Raw genomic sequence first — 18,627 nt, 5'->3', positions numbered from 1 at the left:
TCAGAGATCGGTTCTACTGGCCCCGAATGAAACATCATGCATTCGATGTATACAGAGGAAGACACTGCCTACGAGGGCCACACTGTTATCCCACTTCCAGAGTGCAGGACTACTTGATCTGGTATGTATGGATTTCCTATCAATAGAGGCTGATGCTAGCAATACAGCGAACATCTTGGTTATTACGGATCATTACACCAGATATGTGCAAGCCTTCCGTACCAAGGATCAGAAGGCCGCCACCATGGCCAAAGTGTTATGGGACAAGTATTTTGTTAATTATGGTCTCCCCAGGCGGATACGTAGCGATCAGGGACAGGATTTCGGGAGTAGGCTCATACACGAGTTACTGAGCATGCTTGGAGTCAAGAAGTCGAGGACTATGTCTTATCACCTGAAGGGTGATCCCCAGCCTGAGAGGTTCAACCGGACATGCTCGGAACCTTGGAGATCAGTAAAAAGAACAAGTGGAGTCAACATATTGGGTATCTGATCCACTGCTACAACTGTACACATAAGGGGTTTCTTTTTTTTTGTCACTGCGTAGTCTAATTAAAATGGCTTCTTTGTTATGTTATAATTGAAAGGGCTTCTTTGTTATGTTAACTGCTGAGAAAGTCCTGCCGCTAGCAGTTTGTTTGGATCATGTTACTGACAAGAAGGTGTTGAACCAATTGGGATAGTTGTTATGCTTTCTGTGTGTCTGTAAGATACTGTGATGCGCGGGTTTTAGGGGAGAAGGTGAGAGAGAGAGAGAGAGAGAGAGAGAGAGAGAGGGAGGAAAAAAAAAGAGAAAATGAATGAATGAATGAATGAATGAGAATGCACCAGGTGCTGTGAGTCCGCTAACGGGGTCGGACCCTGAGCAGGAGTCCGAGGTCCAGGGTGTTTGGCAAGGAGAGGAGACAGAGACGGACTCGTGTGGAGCGTCTAGTTGACCACCGTTGTGGTCCCAGGTGGCAGGTCGAGGTGGTCCGAGGAATCGCAGGGTGAAGAAGGAAGGTCCTGAGCTCCAACTGTTTGTGCACGAAGAGATTGAACTTTGGTAGTGTGGCGCCTTTTAATTTCCTTTTATATTTTATTCTCTATTAATTATATAGTTCCAGTAATATCTATAAACTGTAAATCATTTAATCATATCTGGTGTATTGTCTGTTATTTGGGCAGGGTGGGGTACATCACACAGCATCCACACAAACTTATTACCCAGTTTGGCGGGGCCGAGGGCTGTTTCCCTAGACGACTGCGAGCTGAGCGACCCTGAGGCTGGCCAAGGGGGTTACACACAGAATAAACTAACTGGGTGCTCGCCGTATTATCTGATGTTCGGGCATGAAGTGAGGTTGCCTGTTGACTTCTGTTTTGGGACTGGCAGGGAAGATCTACTACAGAAGACTCTTCTGAAGTATGAGTAATGAGCTGCAAAGGGCTTATGAACTAGCTGAGGTCTTGGCTACCAAGCAGAATCAAGGAAATAAGAGGAGGTATAATCAAGAGGTTAGGTTCTCCCAACTAATGCCTGGAGACTGAGTGCTCATAAAGAATTTGGGACTACCTGGGAAGCATAAATTGGCTGACCACTGCGTGGTTCCACCCTATGTCATGGAGAGTCAGATGCCAAATGTACCAGTATTCTGGGTGAAACCAGAGGATGGGAATGGACCTGTCAAGATTCTCCATCAGAGGCACCTTCTACCTCTGGGGCAAGAGGTACATGTTGCCCCAGAGCCTGACCTGGACCCTAAACCTAGTAAGGGGACTCTGTGGTGACATGGAGGAACTGAAGGACAAGCCGTGGAAAGGACTAGACTGGACCTCACTGCTGAATGTGATACAGACTCAGAGGGTGAGGAAATGGGGGTGTGGTATATGCTGCCCTTAGTTTCCCCAGTAATTGACAAAGAGATTCCCGTCCCTTCTCACACTGAGGCAGGTGAATTGGGGAGAACTAGCAGTGGACACGCAGGTTTGCGTTTAGAAAATGATGGGAGGCTGGACTCTGAAGTAACTGAGTATGAAGCAGAGTTCAGCTAAGTGACAAGGGCACTTGAGTAGTTGGGATGCACAAGTAATGGGACAGGGAGGGGCTTCCCTATATAGACAGGAAAGAGCCCAGGAAGTGTCTGAAGCTGATGATGGGGTAAGGAGGTCCCAAAGAGTCAGGAAACCTCCAGACAGACTGGCCTACGTTGCACCCAGGGAACAGAGTGTGGAAGCTATCCCCTTGGTGAGATACATCCCTGCCATTTACACCGGGTTGGAGGTCCTGATATCTCGAAATTTCTGTCAGACGTTGTGCTATTTATGAAGGGGTGATAAATTATCTGTCATGAGCAAGTGACTAGCTTTGGTGGAGGGAGAGTGTAATGCCCTGATAAAGGTTTCACTAACGTAATGGTTTCCTGTAGAAGCAGTGTTTGGGTTATGGTTAGAGATAACAGGTGCTTTGGAATGTGAGCCAATCGAGGAGCAGGTTGTTTTGTGCGCCTGACACCAGTGTGAGCTGAGGTCTTTGTTCAGCAGGAGATGAAGAGAGAAGACACTGGAGGGAGCTGGTCATCGGACCCGGTGGGGGACCATGATTTGACGGAGCAAGGTGTGGAGGTTTACTGAGGATCGGTATACATGACTTTTGGGAGAGTTTAACTCCAACTTGTGTACATTGGACTGTTCAATTATGATGGGCCCTTTTTGTTCTATTTACTAACCCTTTGGTTAACATTCATAAGTATAATTCCTTTGCAGTGTACTGCTGTTATTTCTTGGCATTGAGTTGTAACAGGGTAGCAAATTACACAGCATTCACACAAGCCAGTGTTTGGGGTGGAGAGCTATCCCAATCTCACGGATTTAGCAGGACCAGGGTGTGTATTCCCTAGACTTATGCAGCCCAAGGAAACCGGGGTTTTACTTGTTTTTTATTATTTTTATTTGGACAACAAATTCCCTTCCTGAGAGTTTGACTACTGTGCTGTGTCTGTGTGTTTCCCCAGTCTAGGGGTTCATTATTATAAAGTCTCCACTGTGGGTGTAGATAGAAGGCATTGCCTAGCAACCCTGGCCAGTTCTCAGCTCAAGCTTCATGGTGAATATAGCTTAACAAACAAGCATAGGCAGTTTAGGTTGATATGCCTCTGGATATTTTTCATAGATATAGGCAAACAAGAAGAGTCTTCCTGCAAGTTCTTTCTTGTTGGGAATCTCACTTGGTCTGTAGCACTAATTCAACCACTTCTGACACCATGCTGTGTTCACGATTGAGGGATAGTGCACCAGGATGTCAGCCTGCAGGATATTCAACTAAAATTTATTGGTAGCCTTGCTTGTACAGTATATGAGCTCCTTCCAATTTTGAGTGGATAACTGAGAGGCATTGGTCCTTCAGTAGCCCCTGGCCTGTGAACAACTCCAGGTACTTCTCCTGCCACTGAACATTGTTTAGTGGTATTAACAATCACTACAATCACCATCTGAGATTCTGCCGACAACATTTTGGGAATTTATACATGATAAAATTTGTAATATTTATTTATAAATAAATATTTTGTCACCAATATTTTGTTTGGCATCAAAAAGCCTCATTACATGTGTTGGGAGTGTTGAGGTTGCTGTATAATTGCAATGCCTGTCCTTTTTTTCATTCTTTGTGACAAATTTAGATCAATGTACATGAAGTTAGTTTGGCAGTAAATCTGCCTTATGCTACTGGAAAAACACACCTGACCTTTTAAATACCCTTGCTTTGAAGCATTCAGCATCTGGAAAAACAAATTCTGTGAGTACACAGTTAACTGTCATTATTTAGACTGATATGTTTGAAAATTTTGCTGGAGAAGCTCTAAAGTGATGGCACTGCTGTAGCTGTAATTTGGTGGGGTCTCAGAGAAACAGCGTTAGTGTACATGAAAGTCCACAAAACAAAAATCATACGATATTAATGACTGGCATTAACTTTCCTAGAAATGCACACAGAATTGTTTAATGCCATATCAATACCAAATTCTGGAAGTGTAACACAATATTTTTGGTATTGTGGAGACAAATTTCAGGTCACTGCTTCAGGAAGTGGTCCAAAATGGACAGGTGCCCTCAAAATCCCTATTGAAAATACACTACTGCTACAAATTATTGAAGGACAATTAAAAAAAACATAAAATTCAAAAATGCTCATTAAGTGATGAAACTTGAAATTAATTGGCTGGAATATTCAAGGCCATCGTCAACTTCTTATTGCTGCAGTCAAGAGATTCCTACCCGTTTCAAAAGCGGATCAATCATACTGGTGCCCAATAAGAGCAGGGTGAGAGCTGGCTTATGACACCTACCGAGATAAATTGTTGAGTGTTTGGTCGTGGTTAGAATGAACTCCTGCATGAGCAAGGACCTGGACCCAATGCAAATTATCTACTGCCACAACAGGTCACTGGCAACACAATTTCTTTGGCTCTCCACTTGGCCTTCGACCATCTGAACAGCAATGCCTACATTAGGCTACTGTTTATCGATTATAGCTCAGTGTTCAATACCATTATCTGCTCAGTGCTAATCCATAAGCTTCAAAACCTGTGCATCTGTATCACCCTCTGCAACAGAATCTTCGATTTCTTTATTCAAGAGCATGATCAATCCAGGTCAGAAATAACATCTCCTCGCTGATAATCAACATAGGCATACTCAATGATGTGTGCTTAGCCCACTGCTCTACTCTCTCCACATTCATGACTATGTGGCCAGGCATAGCTCAAGCAGAGTCTATAAATTTGCCAGTGATTAACAGTTGTTGGCAGAATCTCATTCAGTAACTAGGCAGAGTATAGGGGCAATAACAGCTGGTTGTGTGGTTTCACAGCAATAGTCTTACACCCAGTGTAAGACCAAAAGATTACAGATTTGGCAAGAGGAATTCGGGAGAATATACACCAGTCCTCATCGAGAAGTCGGAGTGGAAAGGGTGAGCAGCTTCAAATTCTTGGTAGTCAATGTCACACAGGATCCATCCTGAGCCCAACATATTGATCCAATCATGGTGGTACACCAGCAGTATACTTCATTAGAAGTTTGTGGAGATTCTGTATGTCACCCAATACTCTAACATTTCTACAGATGTAACATGGGGAGCATTCTGACCAGTTTCATCATCACCTGATATAGAGCCTCAAATGCATGGGATTGCAAGAGGCTGAAAAGGGGTACAGATTCAACCAGATCCATCAAGGGCATAACCCTCCCCACCATCAAGGATATCTTAAAAAGGTGGTGCCTCAAGAAGGCAACATCTTTCATTAAAGATGTTCACCATCCAGGACATGCCCTCTTATTACTAACATCAGGGAGGAGGTACAGGAGCCTGAAGATGCAACTTAACATTTTACAAACCGCTTCTTCCCCTCCACCATCAGATCACTACCTCACTAATGAGCTATCTTTTTGCACTATTTATTTGCTTGTCTATTTATATTAGTTAATGTAACATAGTTTTTTTTTGTAGTCCACTTACTGTTGCTGCAAAACAACATGTCAATGATAATAAACCTGATTCTGATTGGTGTAATACTTCCCACATCCACCAGATGTCTTCAACTTCTGTCATTTTCACTTATAGATCATTTGTAAAGATAAACATCTGGGCCAAAAAAATTAATATCACATTACATGATTTTTTGTGCTGAATTTTAAACTAAAATTGATTGCTAAATGTGATTGGGCCCTAATAGTCAGGTCTTCAATTTTGTTTTCATTTTTATCACAAAAAAATTCTCTAACCTAAACAGCAATGATTTAAGTTAATATTTTGCTTTCAGAATGTTGCATACAGTTTTTAAAAACACAAAAAAACTGAGTCTTTGGGTTGTACTGGCTAATAGCACTGTAAAAAAAGAAAAATGGTATAAGTATGGGAAGAAATTTGGTAAAGAAAAGCAAAAGCATGCAGTTATGTGAAAGAAGATTTATTGAATTAATTCTGAATGATTGAATTCCATATGATAGTAATCTGGTGACATGTCTTTATCATACCCACTGAACAGCCTTGATAAAAGCAAACCAAGAAACAGTGCAATTGAGTTGAAAATCAATGAACAGCAGACACCAGAGACTCAGCATCATCTGTGGGACAGGAAAACAATATGTACTGCCTGACTGGCTTATTTTTATTATGGAAGTGGCAGTAGGTACCCTTGGCAACTCCTATCTGATTACTATCCTACATCATTGAGAAGTGGAACATCACCACTTTGATGACTGGGCAAAATATTCACTTCAAACTTTCTTCAGATTAAATATAAGGCCAATTAAGGAAAAGGCATTCCTATGGCTCCGTACTGACCCAGTTTTAGTCAACTTTGATGGCAGATATGTATACTTCTTTTGGATTTTGGTTCTGAATTCAGCATGTTTGGAATTTTATTATCAAGAGATCAGAACTCAAACATACTGGAAGAACTCAACACTGGATCAGTGAGTCATTGATGAGTGGATGTAAAGTGCTTCCACCCCCAATCACTGCTACAGGAGAGTTGGAGGTTGGGCATTGACATCTGCTTTCTAGCTTATATTCTGACTTTTACATTTCAATGTGCAGGTACAGAGGTTGGATACAAACTGATTACAGAACTTCTGACAAAAAGTATGATTCTGCCCACTTTAAGAACATTATAACTAAAAACATTGAACTAAACCTAAATAAACATTTTTCCCCCTTTGCTTCCCTGCAAGTCTACAATCTTAATCAACCTAAACACCTGGGGAATCCAGCAATAAGTGTGTGCAATACACGTATACAAGTCATGGACTTGTTTTCCCATAAATGGGTAAATGTCATCTCTTCTGTTCTGAATTGCCAGTATTTACCAGCAACAACAGAACCATTATGGCATCTAGTGGTGTCATATAATTATTACAAGTAGATGCTACAATTTTAATTGACTTTGTTTTGTATACGTTTATCTAACATTTTCTAATGTAACTTGTGACATCATGGGTCCAGATTCAGAGCACAACGTCAACTTTATATTAGGAAAAAGTTTACTGAATGAGAAGCAACAATTTGAAATTAAAAAAAAGAAAATAGCAGTCAGACAGTATCTTTGGAAAGAGAAATAGTTAATATTGCAGGTCAAGGATCATTAATCAGATTTGAAAGAGAAAACAAGTTAGATTATATAGCAGAGAAGGTGGGGAATGGAGCTGAATGCAACAATAGGAATGTCTCTGATAGAGAAACACCAATGACCTAATGAGACAGTCAATATCAGCTAAAGTTCTTTGTCTATGTAATGTAATGCTAATGTAAGACTGTGGGACATGCCCAGCATACTGGAATATCAAAAGAAGCAGGACCAAAATAATGGTAGGCAAAATTGGCCCCCTTCTGATACACATAGAAATCAGAATTTGATATTGCGCCTTGCATACTTCAACATAGTCAAACAGAAGATGAGGAGATGCCCCTGAAGCTTGCAGATCTGATGAAAGATCCAAGACCTCAAAGATCAACTGTTTCTCTTTCTTCAGATACTATTGCCCTGCAAAGTGTTATGCAGTATTTTATGTTTTTACTTCAAATCACATTGCTTTCCATTCAGTAAACTTTTGTAACAGTGCACCAGAAGAAAATTCAGAATGGGATGGTGAATTACCTTAGTAAGCAACTGGAAGCTCAAGGTCACTCATGAATGCTAAACATTAGAATAGTTAGTGCTAAAAATATTGAGCACATTAATGTTTAGTGTACGTACAAACATGACAATACAAATCCCAGAATATCAGTGGTTTTATCGTCCTATCATAAGAATCCTCTAGTAGACTTACTTTCCTGAGCTTCATTAGGTTCAATTTAAGGTTCCTCCAGTGTTTTAGTCATATCCAGTATTAAACTGTTATTCTAAACCTTTTCGGATAACTACAAATAATTATGCACAAGATGACTTTTTCCTAAAATTATCAATGTTTCGCAATATTTTGCAATACATAAGCTATCCTTCACAAGAACATCTATTAATATTTTCCCTACTTGACATAAACATCCCATGCTGAACAGCTCATTGCAGTATATGAATTCAGAACATAACACAAACATCAAATCACATGTGCCTGGCCTAGAAAAACGATATTGCACAAGGAAAAAAATGCATCAGACAGAAGGACACAGCTGGGCATGAGGGTAGAGCCAGGTTTCAGTTACTCTGTCTAGATTACATTACAATGTTAACAGTTGAGAATACTTCCTTTCTAACTTTCAAGTTGAAACTTTGGGGACCAGTTCACAGTGAAGGCAGATATCAAATGTGAAATTCACTGCTGACTTCAATGCACTAGAACAACTTTGATTGAAGAAAAGGGTAGGAGTATCAAGACTTTAGACGAGACAAAAAAAATACTTCCACAGGCAGCAGTAATCCCTAACCTCATATTCTTCTGAGACCCAGATAATGTAACAGCAGGTACCTCAAACCACTAAAAAGATACAACACTGTCAGCAAAATCATTAAAAATCCACTGAATGTGAACCCATGTCAGTGTCTACACCATTGAGTAAGCTACTTTGAGCAGGTTGTGTTATTTGCATGGCTAACATTCTAGTCTGACCCATTATAAGAAATTATCAGGCAAACAAAGGAAGAAATTCTTTGATGTTCTTGAACCTTGTTGGAAAATTGCAAGCTTCCTGCTGATTCTTGGAAATCATTGACCATGATGGATCAAAGCAGAGCAGCATTCAAAATATGACCTGGAATCTCAGGTCCATACATTGGAGCACACAAAAACCCGGTGCAAACTGCTTATGTGTAAACTCACAAACACCCCAGCTAGCTAACCTATTAAAAATCTCCTGCCCCAACTGTGTGCCTGCTGTTCCCATCAAGACCTCATCAGTAACCTAAAAACCCACAAACCAGAGTGGATCCTTGAGGGGAATCTCTTAAGAAGATAGTCAACTTTCTTTTGTAAATAATAAAAGTTGGTGGATGTGTGGTGTTGTAATCCAGAGTTTTGTCAAAGGGACATTTAAATTGGTCAAAGAAGGAGAATAGGATTATAATTGTTGTCAATCTTGGGACCATCTGATTATCGAATCAGAGAAAAAAAACTGCCAACATCGCCTCTGGCTTTCCACTTCCTCCTTGACTTCTTCTGCTGACCAGCTGTTGGCTAAGATGGAGCATGCACTTGACCTGTCTTGCCACTTTTGGAGAGCACCTTCAGATTTGTCTAAAAGAGCAGAAGTGCCATTTCAGATTGGTTGTCTGCTCTGAACATTGTGTGTACTTACAACTAGCTCTCAGGTGCAAGTACTTGGCTCTAGTTTGAGGATGACAGTAGTGCCAGTAACCAGCTCATGAAAGAAAAATCTCATGTCCCCAAATAGATAAATATTGGTGCAACCAGTACCATGCCTCAAGATTAAAAGATCTTCCTCTCATGATTTAATAGCAATGGCCAGAGCTTGCAGCTGCATCTGCAGTTTGGATTTGGGTTTTGGACTGTAGACTATTTTTTAGTCTTACAGTTTTTAATATTGTTTTTTTCCACCCAATTTTTTTTTGGGGAGGGGGGAGAAATCAATGTGCCTGATGTGTTTTTTTTGTGTGTGGGTGGAGTGGTCAATGAGCCTGTTCTGTTTTTGTTTTTTTTTGTGCAGTGAGGTGGTGGTTGTGGGGGGGAGGGGGGAGTTGAGCTTGGTTGTTGATGTGCCTGATCCATTTGGCTTGGTTTTTGTGTGGGAGGGGAAATGGGAGGCTGATGTGCCATAAATGGTTTACTGCTGCTTTTACCACCAGCTGAATTTTGTCACTTTGCAGCAAGGTGGGATTTGGGTTTGACAATTGTGTTGCCTTTCTTGGTTTCATGGCTACCCTGCAAATTGAAGAATTTCAGAGTTGATAATAAAATGAACCCTTGTCTGGAAAAGATGCTGAAGCCAGGCATCTGGTCTGTCACTGGTTCCACTCCCTGATGTCATATAACAGCACCTAAGAGACAACGCTGCAGGCCAATTACGCCTTTAAGCAGAAGCTCAAAGGGACCTCAAAAACGACGAGTAATACTATGAAACGACACATGAAATATCACATTAAAAAAGCCATTTATATAGAACTGAGAAGAGGAATTTCTCTCAGGTTGTAGATTTTCAAAGTAAATTTATTATCAAAGTACGTATATGTCACCATATGATGGTTGAGGGGTAGTAGGTGTTCCAGAACCTGATGGTACGTCATGAGGCTCCTGTCTTCTTCCTGATGGCAGCAGCAAGAAGAGAGCATGCCTTCGGTGGTGGGAGCCTACGATAATGGATGCTGCTTTCCCGCCATGTGCTCAATGACATCTGGTTTCCTTCTCCTGAAGTCAATAATCTACTGTTTGTTGTTATGGCACCACTCAAACAGATTTTCAATCTCCCTGCTATATGCTGATTTATCACCACTTTTGATTTGGCCTACCAAAGTGGTATCATCAGCAAACTTGAATATGGCATTGGAGCTGTGCTTGACTGAACAGATTTTAGAAATTCTCTATCCTGGAGAGCTGTGGTAGCCTTCATTATAACACATGTAAGCCTGGAATTAATTATTTTTATATATATATTTACATTTATTTATGGGAACCATTCAAAACAGTGGTGGTAAAGCCAAGGTACAATTAATCATAGTATTACTGAAAGGCAGAGTAATTTCTTAAGGTTGTATGGTCTACTCCTCGTTTTCATGTTCTTAAAAAGCGAATTGCACTCCTTTCAATATGACGTCAGTGAGCTATGCTGGCTCAAGAGTCAGAGTAATGCAGTACAGAAACAGGTCCCGTGACCAACTCATCCATGATACCCACCAAACTAATGGCATTTGCTTGCGTTTAGCACATAGCCCTCTTAAAAAAAAACATTTGGATAAGTAGGTGTTTAAGTGTTGCAGTGTACCCATCTCAACCACTTTCTCTGCCAACTCATTCTTTTTATGCACCATGCTCTGCATGAAGTTTGCTCTAAAATCTTTTTAATTTTTTACCTCACCTTAAACAAATGTCCTAAGTTTTTAAGTTCCCCTTCTCTGGGTTAGATTGTGTTCACCCTACCTATACAATTTTATACACCTCTAAGTCTTGTGTTCCAAGGAATAAAGTCCTAGCCTGTCCAAACTCTCCCTATAAATCACGACCAAGTCCTGGAAGCAGTCTTGTAAATCTGTACATTTTCCAGTTTAATGATGTCTCTCTTGCAGCAATGTGATCAAAATTCTCCAAGTGCAGCCTCACCATTATCTTGTACAACTGCAACATCACAACTCCTACACTCAGTGCCCTGCCTGACAAAGCCCGGGGTTCAAATACTTCCTTCACCACCCTGCGATGCCACTTTCAGCAACTATTTACTTGTACTTGTGGGTCCCTCTGTTCCACAACAATCCCCAGATAGGAGATGCTTGCGACAAGATTTGCAACACTCACTCCTGGAGTGAAGAGACCTGCTATCAGTCCCCTAGACAATGAAGTAGTTCAATTTTAAAAAGGGGATTAATGACCCCCCCCTTTTACTTTAACTTGTACTTTACAAATGCACTCAAATTCTCAAGATTTCCTTTGTATGTACCATTATTCTGAGTAAGACAATCTTCAGTAACTTAACCTAGCAACAAATTAGCTTCAAGCATAATAAAATGTTAATGGTATTACTGCCAAAGCAGAAACCATTGTAATTTGGACTTTCACAATCATTTTATGAACCTCCACAAGAGATTAACTGAAGCAACAGCAATGAATTAAGTTCTGACTTGGGATAGAAAAGTTTTTAGGAGCTAGGACGTGAATGGGTTAGGGAGTAATGGGGAGTGAAATTTTTATTTTAACTGGAAGGAGAAATCGATATTCATACCATTAGATTGAAAGCTACCCAGACAGAATATAATGTTACTCCTCCACTCTTGAGGATAGCCTCATTGTGCCAGAAAGAAAGGTTATGGCCCAACATGTTGGTATGGGAATGGGAATCAGAATTAAACAGGAAGTTGCACTTTTGGCAGACAGAGCAGATATGCTCAATGAAGCAGTCCCTCAATTCATGACAGGTCTCACCAACGTAGGAGTCCACATCGGGAGCACTGAATACAATACACAATCCCAGTAGATTCACAGGCCAACTATTGCTGCCTTAGACTCCAGCAGATTTGCATACTATAGAATACTCCAACCTGAAGGCATGAATATTGAGTTCTCATTCCAATATTTAAAAAAATTCCCTCCCCCTCTCCTTTCTCCAATGGTCCACTCAACTCTTATATCAGAATCCTTCATCTCCAGCCCTTTACCCTTCCCATCCAGTTGGCTTCACCCATCACTTTCTAGCTACCCTTCCCCTCCCTTCACCTTTTTATTCTGTAATCTTACCCTACCCTATCTTTCCAGTCCTGAAGGTTCTCTTCCCGAAACATCTACTGTTTGTTCATTTCCACAGATGCTACCTGACCAGCTGAATTTCTAAAGCATTTTGTACATATTGTTTTGTGTTTCTACATCTGCAGAATGTCTTTCAATTCTTCCTGTGACAAACAGAAATGAACCTAATACTCCACAATCTAATGTGCCAATCTATGTATTCTATGTCCCACCTAATTAAAGTAAACACGCTATATGCCTTTTTCACCACCCATTTACCTGTGCTGCCACTTTCAAGGAACAATGAATGAACTCCAATCAACATTCATGAGTGCCTCCACAATTCAGTATTTTTCCTCTGCAATGCTTCATCCAAGTTTCCATCTGATCTAAATCCTACTGTAGCCTTAGACAAGTTTCTTTACCATCCATTAATTTACTCCTTATCCTCCAAATGGTTAATATACATCACCATCAAGGATTCTAGCACTGATCCTTTTATTTAAAACATTGGGGGTGAATCCTGCTGGACTGGAGTGAGCAATTCTGATGAGAAACTTTACTGTTAGTCTTTGAAACTTCGTGTCTCTTCTTTAAGACAGGGTAGAACACATTAGTCCTCGCCTTAGTGATAAGATGGTGCCATATCTGTCACAACACTTCACTACTCCATAACAGATCAATCTTGCTGGGAATTCTCAGTTTTAAGCTGTCACTATCATCTTTCTGATCAGAGATCCTTCTGACTTCAAAGAGTATTCTCGGTTTACAATTTAGTTTAGTACAGCTAATAAATACTTGTTCACTTTTACACAGGTCACACATTTCACAAATATTAATTCACTTTGCAAATTATTTTTTCAGTTCAGCTTTCAAATTTTTCCAGGAACAATGCCTCAGCAGCCAAGAATACAAGACCCATTTACAAAGACCTTACTACCTAGTGCAATGTGGGCAGGATCAATAAAATTAACACTGCATCCTGAGTAAATGAGTAACCAGGCAAGACAAATTCAGCACGATGATTGGAGAATTCTTTGATGAAGTGGGGACTATGAAAGATTAATACTAAATCTTACCATAAGCAAATTTGTCAATGATAGCTATGATAGACTATTCATTGTTGCACAAAATGAATAGGCCTAGCCTGGGTTTAATAACAGAATATTGGTGAGTCAGCTCAATGCAAGTCAGCAAAAAATCATTGTAAAATATTCTAATTAAAAAAAGGGCAAAGACGGCTACAAACTCTATAGGTGTGTTCTCTCCCTTTTTTCTCTGTACACCAATGATTGAATCCAGTGATCCATCTGTTAAACTGATAAAAGTTTGCAGATGACACTACTGTCATTAGACGAACCAGAGGCAACAAATCCAAGTACTACCCAAAAGTAAACAAGCTAGGGTCCTGGTGCAATCACAACAGCTCTTAATGACGATGAATATTGACTTCAAGAGTAATGTGTTGCCTTTCCACCCACTCATCGGCTCTACAATTAGTAATGTTTCAATATTCAGGCTCCTAGGCATCATTATTTTGCAGAACATTGTTCAAGAACGAAATCTCCTTTAAACAAAAAGGCTTAGTGGAGATGTACTTCTAGCAGCTGGTAAAATTCTACCTTCTCCGGAACATACTGATTCAACTCTACACTGCTTTCAGAACATCCACACATTAGCCATTACTCTGGTTTGGTGCAGCATCCTCTCACAGTATGAAAACCACAACAAACTGTCAACTCAGCTGAAAAGGTCACTGGCTGCAGTCTACAATCACTACAGGCTTGGATATGTCCAAAGCAACGAATCGGGCAGGAAAAATATTTGCGGATACTACCCACCTAGCAAACTTCCTTTTCCAAATGCTCTTCTGGAAAGTGCTTTAGGGATATTAAAACAAAAACTTAACACCATCTTAAAAGTTAATTCCACCAGGAACTTAATCTGATTAGCCATTCTGGATAGGCACCTCATCTCCCTCTATCAACCTCAGTCACTGCACTATAAACATTTTAAACCTCTTTCTATAATGCTTTTACACTGTAAGTACATGGTATTTATGGATTTTATTCCATATCCATACTCTAACCAAGTTTATTTTTTATGTATTTATTCTTATAATTGTTGAATGTTGTTTTTGTTGCATGTCATGTTAACATGCCACAGCATAACTTTAATATACATATATGCATATGATGAATAAAATTGGCCCCGATCCAAAAAGCCACTTACACTTCATCATGTGCAGCTCAGTTCCATTTTGTGCTTTTCGCTCCTTTGAAAAATCTTAAAGGCTCCAGTTGTTTGGGCATTAATATTCTCGTGCAAAATAAACCTGATTTCATTTTTGACTGACTGCTGTCTAATTGTAAGATTATACGTGGAATGTGATGGACAAAAGTTTGCAGATTTTATTCAAGCATATACATGGGGAAGGATGCATCTCAATGACCATCACAAGAATAGAGTTTGTACCTATCCAGTTGCATCAGTTTAATATGTTAACTCTCTGCCCAAAATCTAAAAAAATTGCAGATAGTTGTAGACACGGCTCAGTCCATCGCAAAACCAGCCTCCCCTCCATCAACACCATCTGTACTTCTCACTGCCTCAGCCAGCATAACAAAGACTGCCCCCACCCAGATTTTCTCATCTCCCCTTTTCAGGGAACAGTGGACAAAAGCTTGAAAAAATACTCCAACTCAAAGACAGTTTCTACCTTGCTGTTGTAAGGTTCATGAACAGACCTCTTGTATGTTATTGATGAAGTCTCTACCTCAAATCCACCTAGTCAAGGCCCTTGCACCTCATCTGCCTGCACTGCATTTTCTCTGTAACACTATTCTAAATTCTGCTATTAATTTTCCCTTATATTATCATAATACAGATGTTTTGAAATGATCTGTATGGATGGCTTGCAAAACTAAGTTTTTCCACAGTATCTTTGTTCATGTGACAATAATAAACCAAATTTCAATTTCCTCATTTTAAATGGTTTCACTTAATAGATCGATTAATTGGATAGCCATATTTTCAAGGATTAATAATTTAAACCATTTGCATTTTCATTTCTTAAGCAGCAGACATTAATGCTGGTTGCTCAATTTTTAAGCATGAATTTGATTACAAATAGATGCTGAAATAATCTGCTTTAATTCATTTCAAGAACTGTCCACAGACTTGGAATACAACTTGCTGTATTTTGCTTCAATCTCAAAAGGTGACAAAATCCAACCCCATTTTATCACATCCAAATCTATGATAGCAACAATAGCCAAAATCAATTTGCAATAAATTATGCTAATATAGTTTAATTACCTCCACGCCCTTATTGAAACAGAACATGCAACAGGCAAAGTACATTTGCAGTATATCCAATTTGCTGAGTAGCTACAAATCTCAAAACTGAAATGCTTCTCCTCTCATCAGGATACTCATCAGGATAGAATTAAAATTGACGAGCATTAATAGAAAACTGTCCATCTCCAAAAATATATACTATTGTTGTAGCTCCCACAGTACACAACTATGCTAATCCTTTCTAACAGCTGCTCCATGGCTATTGTTTCAAAAATACAGAATCTTTAATTGTAGCTTTTGACCAGAGAATGACAAATGATTAAGGGATTCATTCTTTCTGTATATCAGTTGAGATGTTGTTTAGTTCCAAGACAACAGACTTCTTCCACCCCCAACCCCAAGGTGACTACTTAACTCTTATTGTGACTGTACCAGTGATCAAAACCAACAAGATTTCTGGCTTTTCAGTTTTCTTATGTTGACATCAAGTTCTAGTAGGCAAATATATTAAAAAAATTTTATTACCTGGGATTCTTCTGCTTTTCCATTTGAAATCCTCTGACCACAGGATACTATACAGCAACTAAATAACAATAATCAATCCACATACATGTATGCTACAAAATGGAATTGGCATAATTCAAATGCTATACAAATTATATTTAAATCTTAGTGGCATGATTACAAATGAATTATCAAACACCATATATGGCACCATGTTAAATTTGAATTCCGATATAATATTATACAAAAAGTTTTATTGATTATTGGGTTGGGCCTTTACTAAAATTTAGAATTAAAGCTTATCACTATCCATTTAATCATTAATTCTGTGATACAACTGTATCCACCTAATACTCTTTGCACAAAGCCTTGATCAAAGTACAAATTGGCTTCTAACCTTTAAATATTTTTTTTAAAATCTACAATAGCTTCAACCCATTTCAATATTTCTAACCTTGCTGACTGGGACAACTTCTGAACTCCAAACATCTTAAACCATTGCCAAAAATCCTCTTTCGCTTCCCCAATCCTGAGCAATCTTAAATAACCTCCAGTGTACACTTACTCAGAAGAATTTAACCCTAATCCACAGAATACAAGGTTTATCACTTGTTATGTTTTAACAATTTTGAACACATGATCAAGCTTTTTTTTGTTATCCTTCCCCATTTCCTCTTTACCCATTGTCATTCCCCCCACTCATTTTTAAATAGGCAATTTTAGGATACAAAAATTCTCAACCTATACAACTACTGCTTCCTTTCATTTAATTTTTCAAAAATGTCAAAATTTAGAGTAAAAGGTTTACAAAATACCTATTCAAAGTGTCATTAGCTAACTAATTCTCATTTTTACAATATATCCATATTCCATTCATTGCATTTTTCAAGACTTCTAAAACAAAATTGAAAATTTGTTGGTATTTCCCTGTAAAAGGATGTTGGCTACAGATTTCGTCTACAAAACCATTTGCTACAAAACATACTTAGCAGTAAATTGTGCCCGTTACCTTCAACTCTTTGGATAATATTACAAATTGTAGGCTGTCGGTAAGAGCTCTGGTTTCTACACAATGACCTAGTTGCTGCCAAAAAATCTAAAATTGAAGCACTGCAAACAAAGAAATTTAAATATTACTGAAAAATTGACAAGGTTAGAAGAGAATGGTTCCTCAACAAGACTATAACCTTAATATTCAAAAGATAAATATCAAAAAGCACTTAGCACAACTAATTCCAAATAATTTAGTTTACTGGAAATTTGTATGTTTTTGATCAGGGCAATAGTGTATTAAAGATTATGAGACAAAGTCCATGAGTGGTGTTATGAGTCAGGTTAGCAATTGAATAACAGCCTCAAGATGTTGCTTGGTCTGTTTTTTAAAAATGCTGTAATTAAATCTTCAAATAAAAACTGCTATACTCAATGATGTCCTCCAAATGTACAAGATATTACTGCACTTATATTTAGTTAAAACAAAAAATTCTTAAACACCAAATACTCAAGACATTAAATTCAAACAATTCTGAAACTCAACTGTACCTTTATGAATACAGACTGCCGAAAATACCAAATTACCTTCAAAGTATTTATAGGCTCATTTATACACCATTTTACAACTTAATGAACCTTTCCCACTACCTTCAGCCACCTGATTGCAAAGAAGTTTTTTTAAAAAAAATCAAGTTAACATTTAAACATGCCTGCACAATTAAAATTTCATTTAAAGAATACAAATTGCATATAGTTTCAAATAAGTAAATTTACTTTGAAGCAAAAAAAATTAAGTTTCTCGGCAAAACTACTTAGAAATTCCATTTCTTTAGACAGTTAACATTCAGCTTCAAACCCCCCCCCCCAATCATTCTAGAAATGCATTCTTTGAACATGTAATATTTGGCAGCTATGCTTGCTTTTATCCAGCATTGGAACTATGTCCAGTTTTGCCATTTGTGGACAAGGATGACAGGACACAAAAGCATGCGTTTCCCATAAATAGCTCTGACTAGCAAAGGATTGCTCACAGCATACAGATCAAATTCTCTAGCAGGAGAGCAACTGTTGGCATTCAGCCAAATCCAGTAACTAATAGCCAACATCCAAGTGTAACTAAAACCATCTTCTCAAAGTTAACACAAGGAATTCTATATACACTAAAATCTTAGAATTCCAGAGTGTTTTAAAATTTGTCTATTCTATTTAAATATTCAGTATTAGTCCAAGTATCTTGAACTCTGTACAAAAAGTTCCAGGGCCAAGATCAACTTGTCTGGTCTTATGAATTTAAGTAATGAAGAATTTGTTTGATTGCAATCAGACAATATTCTAATAAAACACTAGCATCTCTAATGCACCAGTTACCTTCAGGATCAGTTCTTGCTACTAACCTATTTAACTTATCAGCAAGTTGAAGCTTGACCAAAACCAACCAATATCATGTAATATTTCAATGTACTAATT

This window comes from Mobula hypostoma, chromosome 1, assembly GCF_963921235.1.
Source record: "Mobula hypostoma chromosome 1, sMobHyp1.1, whole genome shotgun sequence".
NCBI lineage: Eukaryota > Metazoa > Chordata > Chondrichthyes > Myliobatiformes > Myliobatidae > Mobula > Mobula hypostoma.
Note: the sequence above shows the minus strand (reverse complement) of the source record.